Source organism: Equus asinus, chromosome 22 (assembly GCF_041296235.1).
Source record: "Equus asinus isolate D_3611 breed Donkey chromosome 22, EquAss-T2T_v2, whole genome shotgun sequence".
Taxonomy (NCBI): domain Eukaryota; kingdom Metazoa; phylum Chordata; class Mammalia; order Perissodactyla; family Equidae; genus Equus; species Equus asinus.
This window is the reverse complement of record NC_091811.1, coordinates 59186872-59194247: the sequence shown is the minus strand read 5'-3', so window position 1 is coordinate 59194247 and position 7376 is coordinate 59186872. Positions and strand designations below refer to the sequence as shown.

The 7376-nt window shown below is 44.1% G+C and overlaps 1 protein-coding gene across 20 annotated transcripts in view; it reads left to right on the top strand.

Moving 5' to 3' along the window:
* The first annotated feature begins 348 nt into the window (after positions 1 to 348).
* Positions 349 to 7376, top strand: part of R3HDM2 (R3H domain containing 2) — a 131054-nt gene continuing 124026 nt past the window's right edge. For 15 of the 20 annotated variants that reach the window (XM_070494940.1, XM_070494934.1, XM_070494938.1 and 12 more), the window contains exon 1: positions 349 to 684. The gene's annotated coding sequence lies outside the window, so the exon portion shown is untranslated. Of the gene's footprint in view, positions 685 to 760; positions 872 to 7376 lie in introns of those variants that run through there. The other 5 variants (XM_070494941.1, XM_070494925.1, XM_070494933.1 and 2 more) reach the window with 5 other exon arrangements.

Below are 7376 nucleotides of genomic sequence, written 5' to 3'. Positions count from 1 at the left end.
ATGCTCTTTTGGGTGCAGGAGTTACTGTCCTAAGTGAAAGGCTATTTTGAAAGTGTTCTGTAAATTTAAATTACTTCGCAGTTAGTATTATGTTTAACTCTAGGGGGAATGACGGGCTTGACGGGTTACGGTGCACTGAGGATCGCAGCGGATCTGCCCTGGTGGCTTGAGGCAGACAACGCGAAGGGAGCGAGCGAGCGAGCGAGCGCGGCTGCACGTGCGCGTATGTTGGACAAGAGCGCGCGCCTGAGCGCCAGCGGTGGGTGAGCAGGCAGGAGGCGTCTGCCGGCGTGAGAGAGGCACACAGGAAACAGAGACGCACGGGGCGCAGGACGCGCTGACGACTCCGCCGGACGTGGTGACGTAGCGCGCAGGCCGCAGCGGGGGGCGGATTCGGGGCCTTTCTTCCCCTTCTGATTTTCCCCCTCCCCCCTTTTCTCCCTTTCCGGGTTTGGTTCCCCCCTTGTCTCACCCTCTCCCCCCTCCTTCCCAAGCCCCTTTCCCCTCCCCCGCCCCAGCCCCCCCTGCTCCCCCGCCCGGGGCCCCGGGGAAACCCCTGCTGAGAAGAGCCCGCCCCCTGAAGCGCGCCGCCGCCGGCCGTCGGGGCCGAGCCGCAGCCGAGCGGCCGTGGGCCCGGGCGGCGGGCGGAGACGCGGGCGCCCTCCCCGCGGCGGCCCGCGTGAGGTGAGGCCACCTCCGGGCCGAGGGGGCGGGCGGCGCGGGCGGCCCCTGGGGAGGGGGCGTGGCGGCCGCGCGGGCGGGCGGAGGCCCCCGGCCTGGGCTCCCCGCGCTGCAGCTGCCCGGTCCCCGGGGCGGTGGGTCGCGGCCGGAGCCTCCCGTGAAGGACGGCCCGAGGCCAGAGACGCCCCGAGTGCGCGCGGGGAGCGCAGGCGAGCCGCGGGGGGCGGGGGGCGCGGGGCGGCGGGCGGGGGCCGCGCCACCTGTGGCCTGTGCTGGGGGCCCTGAGACGTGTGGCGCCCTTGGAGTGCCTGGGGGTGACTAGCCCCGTGCGTTTCTTGGGGCTCCGCTCCCCTTCGAGCGGCGGAGAATTGGGAGGGAGAGGTGTTGGAGTGCTTCACATCGAGCCGGTGGTCGAGTTTATTAGGGGACGGGGATGGAGTTGGAACATACAGGGAGATGTTGCTGGAGCTTAAAAGTTGGGCCTACACTGTGCTCCTAACTCGTTCTGGAGCCTCTGAAAACTCTTCCCAATTTTGGTTTCCTGTGGAGCCCACATCTTTCAACGTTTATGACCATGAGCTTAGCAACTCCACAGAATATTCATTCACTCAAAGGGAATTGATCTTGGATAATGATGAGAAATGACCGAATAATAGCCCCAGAAGTTCATTGAACTGGAGAAGGGGAAATTTAAACTGAAATCCCAGTCGCATGAATGTCCTTGTATATATTTTTTTTTCAAATAGACTTAACTAAAATTGAGAAGCCTGAGTCCTGTCTGATGTTGGTGAGGCAACATGGAGACTGGGGAGGAGGGAGGTGACAGGTTCCACTTTAGGAATATCACAAATTCTTGGCATTTTATTGTATTTTTGGATACGCAAATTGACGTTTCAGTTAATTGCTTGTGGCTCCTTTTTCTTCCTAATGCGTTTTTTTCTTTTTTCATTTTTTTTCTCTTTTCCTCCAATATTTCCTTTTTTTTTCCTTCCCCTTCGTGGAGCCTGGAGCAGCAAGACAAAAATGGTTTAAATAGTGGTGGAAAGTGGTAGGTTAGGTTAATTCAGTTCACTCTTTGGTTGTGTTTTTCTTCCCCTGTTGCTGTTCTCTACAGGGTTGAGGAAACTGAACCTTCCCTGAGGTGTGATCAACTGTGGGCACAAGTTAAATTTCAGAGTTGTGGTTCCAGTTGTCTTTGTGTCCACTATATGATCCATATGGTAGACCGCCACAGTTTAAAGCAAAATTTAAAAAATTTGTAAATAAAAACAGGGTGCCTGATATTTTTTAATGGGAAGGAGTCAAAAGAGGAGATGGTTTCCTTTCCCTTTCAGAATAAAACCCCAAGACTCTACAGTTGCCTTTAAAGTCCGAGGTCTGTAGCATCCTTTTCCCCCAGCATACCAGTTTCCCGGCTCTTCCTTAACCACACCAGGCACACTTCTGCTTCAGGGCCTTTGCACTTGCTCCTTGGATCTTTCTGGATCACTTTTCCCCTTTAAAGCTTCATGGCCTTGTCTCCTCACTTCCTTCAGGTCTTTGCTCAAATGTCACTCTAACAGTGACATTTCCTTGGCTATCTAAATTGCAAAGCCCCTCCCCAACATACTTGTGTATAATTCCCTATCCCACTTGTCTGCTTTCCTTTCCTCTTACCCCTTCTCAGTCAAGAACATAGTGTACATTTAGTCTCCTCCATTAGAAAGTAAGCGTCATGTAAGCAGATAGTTTTGTTTTGTTAACTGCTGTATCCTCAGCACTTAGGATAGACTTGACATGCAGTCTGTGCTCAACAAATTTATTGACTGACGAGGTAAAAAGGAGTTGTTTTATTCTTGAACTCTCTCATTGTCGTGGATTTCTGATCATGACTGGTTGTCCTTGGAGGTGTGGAATGGATTTTCTCTAGGATTTTGTAAACTACTCATTGAAAGAACTTGAGATTTTTTTCTGTCAGTTCTTGCCTTGCTTTGCTTTTGACAAAAGTCTTATGCTTTTGGGTCATTGAATGAAAGCACTTTGAAGGTAGAGAGGATGGAGTATGTGGAGGATCTTTGGTGTTGGTGGTCTTAGAGGAAGATTATATCAGATCTCAGGTAGCTAGAATTTTTACCTACTGCTCAGGCTCTTCCTTTGAGGTTTGTTCACATCCCTGATGAGGCAAATATCATCATCCTTGCCTTTTTGGCCCCAGAGAGCTGAACAAGCTGGTTCCTCTTTGAATTTTTCAGTAGACTGAAGATGTTAGTATTTATGGTCCGGGCTGTATGCGTTAGATTTTTTTTTTTCTCTTTCATGTGGAGACAGTTGAGCTCAAAAACTGTAAGAATAATTTTCTCTAACAGTGGTGGAGTGTTTGGTTCTGGGGAACATGTAATCTTTTTTTTTCACAAATCATTTTGGGGGGCATTTTAGTAACTAAATTCTATATTATGTCTGAGGATAAAAGGAGCAGGTCCCCTGAGTTCTGTGGGTAATCCCTAATTTATTTTTTCCTTTCTCCTTTCCTTTCTTGATTGGTGCATTTGTTACCTTCGTTGACCTTCTGGCCAGAGTGGCCTGGATGAGATTTCTCTTTGGGGCAGTCCTGGCCACTGTTCTCTAGCTTAGGAAGGCAAAGTGGGTGAGGCACTGCTTTTAACATTTTGTGGGAATGCTGGTGGCAAAGCCTGGGGTTTTTGCTTAAAGCTTTGCCAAGATATTGAAAGCTTCCAGGCTTATGAGAGAATGGTTTGCAGGGGGTGGAAGACTTGGGGATCTTGTATCTATTGGACTGGATTTGGTTCTGATATTATTAGTGTAAAGAAGCAACAGCATGAGAAGTATATTAAGAGTTCTCATTTTGTGAATAATTTCTGACATAATTTAGGCAGGTTGATAAAAGCTCTACCAGATTTCTGTTGTCCCCTTTTAAATCCTTTCACAAAGTTTCCAGGAAGTCTTTTTCAGGCCCCAGAGATACTTAAACATCTCTATGCCATGTTCTCACCTTTTATAGATAAATGCTGAATACTGACCATGTTTTAGTGTAGATAATGGTTTCTGAACGATGCAGCACTTATTCCTGTGCCAGATGTCTTTATGAATTCGAGGACAGCTTTCAGGAAAAAGCAGATTTTGAGGAAGGGATAAAAAGTGTTGCATTTTGCTTACATGGTCCCAGGAAGCACAGAGGACAGAATTTCGTGAAACTGTGGGTGGGGTTTTTTTTGCTTGTTTGTTTTTCTAAGCCTCCTTATAAGATTGGATAAGAGACTCTGAGTGTCCCTCTGGGGAATGTGCTGCCAACTTACAAATAGTAAAAATAACTGGACTCATGGCTTGAATATATATGCATGAATATAGTTGGTGAGCCTGATTCAGAGACCTTCATACAAAGTGGCCTCAGTATTTTCCTCCAGCTGTATCCTTCTCATCCTCTGTGTAGAAAACATTCCACTTAATAATCTTTTAGTGGTTAACTTTTGTTCTTACCATGGTTGCCAGTTTAGCAGTGTAGCACTTGTTCTATCTCTCCAGTACTTACTGTCCATTCCTTCTTAAGTTTGAGTTTCTGAAAACTGATATAGATGGGAAAGATTTCATAACTTGCTCTGTTTTGACTCCTCTTTGAGTTCCCTTAGATTTTCTTAGCATATATCTGTTTTCTCCAATAGTTAAAAAATTAATGTTGACAGTCCTTAATTACAATAATCTGCACTGATTTCATCATTTTTACTTGGGGGTGTAAGAAAGGAAAGATTCTGGGATGCTTCCTAATCTAGGTGTTCTTTTTGCTAAATCTAGGTGCAGGATCTCTTGTGAGTTGTTTAGTTGTGTGAGCCTATACTGGAAAAGCTGTTTCAGCTTTCTATTTGATAGCAAGTTTCCCAGAGGGCTTTCCTGTGCTTTTAAAGAAGAACTGATCAAATTGGAAACTCCAGCTTAGAGATGAGAGACAATAAGGAGAAAAGGTGCAAAAGCCTCAGGCGGTCATGTCTCCCAATAGTCAAAACACTTTTGGTATTTTAAAGGACTCATTTTGTTCTATTTCTCCTTAGTTCGTTAACCACAAAAACAAAAAATCTTTTCGTTCCCTTGCTAGTTGTCAAATGCTCCTGTAAGGTCTCTTCCCTGACTTAGACCAGTATTCCGATTCTTCCGTTTCTCTATATGTATTAATAATATGTTTTACAGCTTTTTTCCCCCATTGAAAACCTCAGAATCTTTTGCAAGCAAGTAAAAACTATAGTTTTGCACCCATACAGTTATTCTGAGGTCCCGAAAGATCTCAGCTTAAGTCCTTATCCTATAGAGCTAAAAGTGTAAAGATAAGTGAGGTGATCAGCAAGGTTTGAAAGAACTCAGTTTATTTCTAGTTGGTATGTGTTGATTGTGAGTCTGTAATGGGAAAAGAAAGAGAAAAGACTGGTCTGTAGGCTAGTCAAGTTCTATCTTGATTTTTTGGAGGTAATTTTGCTCCCACTATTAGTCTTCTCTACCGTTCTTGTCTAATGTACAGGATGGAGAGACTGTTTTAACTTCATTAACTAATTTCCTCTGCCACTTGGTCCATTATCTTCCAATGTGGATGCTTTGGGTATATTTCATGTTAGTAACGACATTTGTGTTGCAGTGTTTATTATTAATAATGATCAAAACCACATTTCATATCTGCAAAGCACTTTTCTCTTTCCTAGAAGCTCATTGGACCTTAAAGTGGTGTCAACATTTATATTAAAAGACTAGATTTTCCAAGTATGCAGTTCATATTGTTTTGTGGTAGCAGGTTTTTTGTTGTATATGTCAGTTGTAAGAATTTATGCATGGTTTTGGCATGTGAGCAGCATTATGGTCATCAGGTAATTCTTTATTCCTTGGAGAAGGGTAATTCAGACTGTGAAAGCTTCAGAACAGAGAACTAGGAGGAAAGTAATCAAGGCAGTGACAGTCCAAATTTAGTAATGGATACATGTGAAATACATTTCCTCTATACTCACAAATTATTCTTTCTCCTTACCCTTCCTTTGTGATTCTTTGGGAAAAAGGAAGAAGAAAATCTAGGACTGTAACCAGCTGATAACTTCTAGGAAACAATGTGCTATAGATGGGTAGCAGGTGAATGTACACCACTTAGTGTTTCTAATGCTATTGGTGGAGGCAGCTCCCTGCAGCCATCAAAATCATTGGGAAGAAAATAGTGGACCTTGTTATTATGTTGAATGGACCCTTTTTCATCCTCTTACTCAGTTTTTCTGCAGCATTTGTCACTGTTGACCCTTCTCTTTCTTGAAGTGTTTGTGACACTACTTTGTTTTCCATTTGCATTCCTGGCTTTTTTACTCCTGCTCATCCCTTAAATATGTGTTTTCTTTAAGGTTTCTTTTGTATTCTCCCTAACTCTGGGTCTTAAACCTTAATGGCATAAGCATCTCTTGGAGAATTTGTTAAGAATGTGGCTTACAAAAGCCTTCATCGTCTGGCCCCTGCCAGCCTCTCTGACCTGCCTTGTACCACACTTTCCTGTTGCTCTAGCCATAGTGGCTTTTTTCCTACCTTGAGGGCTTTGCACTTGTAGTTCCTTCTGTCTGAAATGCTGTTCTCTCAGATCTTCACCTGACTTACTTCTTCTCATTATTCGGGTCTCAGCTCAAATTATGCCTCCATAGAACTTCACCTGATCCAAAATAGTTAACCTCCTCTTTGTGCTGCATCATTCCTCTGTTTCATTCTGTCCACAGCATTTACCACTATTTTACATTATCTTGTTTGTTTTCTTGTCTGTAGTCTGGCTCACAGCTAGAATTTAAACCCCAAGAACAGGGACCTTATTTATTTTATAAGTGCTATATTCCTAGTGCGTAGAATAGTTACTCAGTACACATTTATTGAATAAATGGAATGTGTGTCCGTGGGTCTTATCCCCAGAGATTTTGATTTAGTAGGCTTGGGATGGAGCCCAGGAATTTGTATTTTAACAAACATTCGTGGTTCTGATGTCTCTGGTCAGTTGTCTTGGATGATGTTTAGAAAAACGTTACTCTACACAATCTGTCAGTCTCATCCATCCTGATGACTTCAGTTAGCATCTGTTACTATACAGTGACAATTTGTGAGTCTCTATCTCCAGTTCTGATCTCTCACCTGAGCTCTAGGCTCACTTATTCACTGGTCTCTTGAAGATCTCCATTTGACTGTCATGCAGCACCTCAAATTCAACATGACCAAAGCAAAAATATTTTTTCCGTGGAAATTTGTTCTTTTTTCTTTTATTTATTTATTTTTTAAAGATTTTATTTTTCCTTTTTCTCCCCAGGGCCCCCCTGGTACATAGTTGTATATATTTTTTAGTTGTGAGTCCTTCTAGTTGTGGCATGTGGGATGCTGCCTCAGCATGGCTTGATGAGTGGTGCCGTGTCTGTGCCAAGGATCTGAACCTGCGAAACCCTGGGCCACCAAAGCGGAGCGTGCAAACGTAACCATTCTGCAACAGGGCTGGCTCTCTTTTTTCTCTTAATGATACCACCTGGTTTCATAAGCTGGAAATCTGGATGTCATACTTGAGTCCTTCTTACTCTTTAATATCCAGTAATTCTAAAGTTATGTAGACTCTTACCTCCTCAATCTCTCTTCAATCTTTCCATTTCTCTCCATCAGTATTGCCATTTCCTTAGTTCAGAAGACCATCATCTCTTATCTGGATAATTCTGATGGCC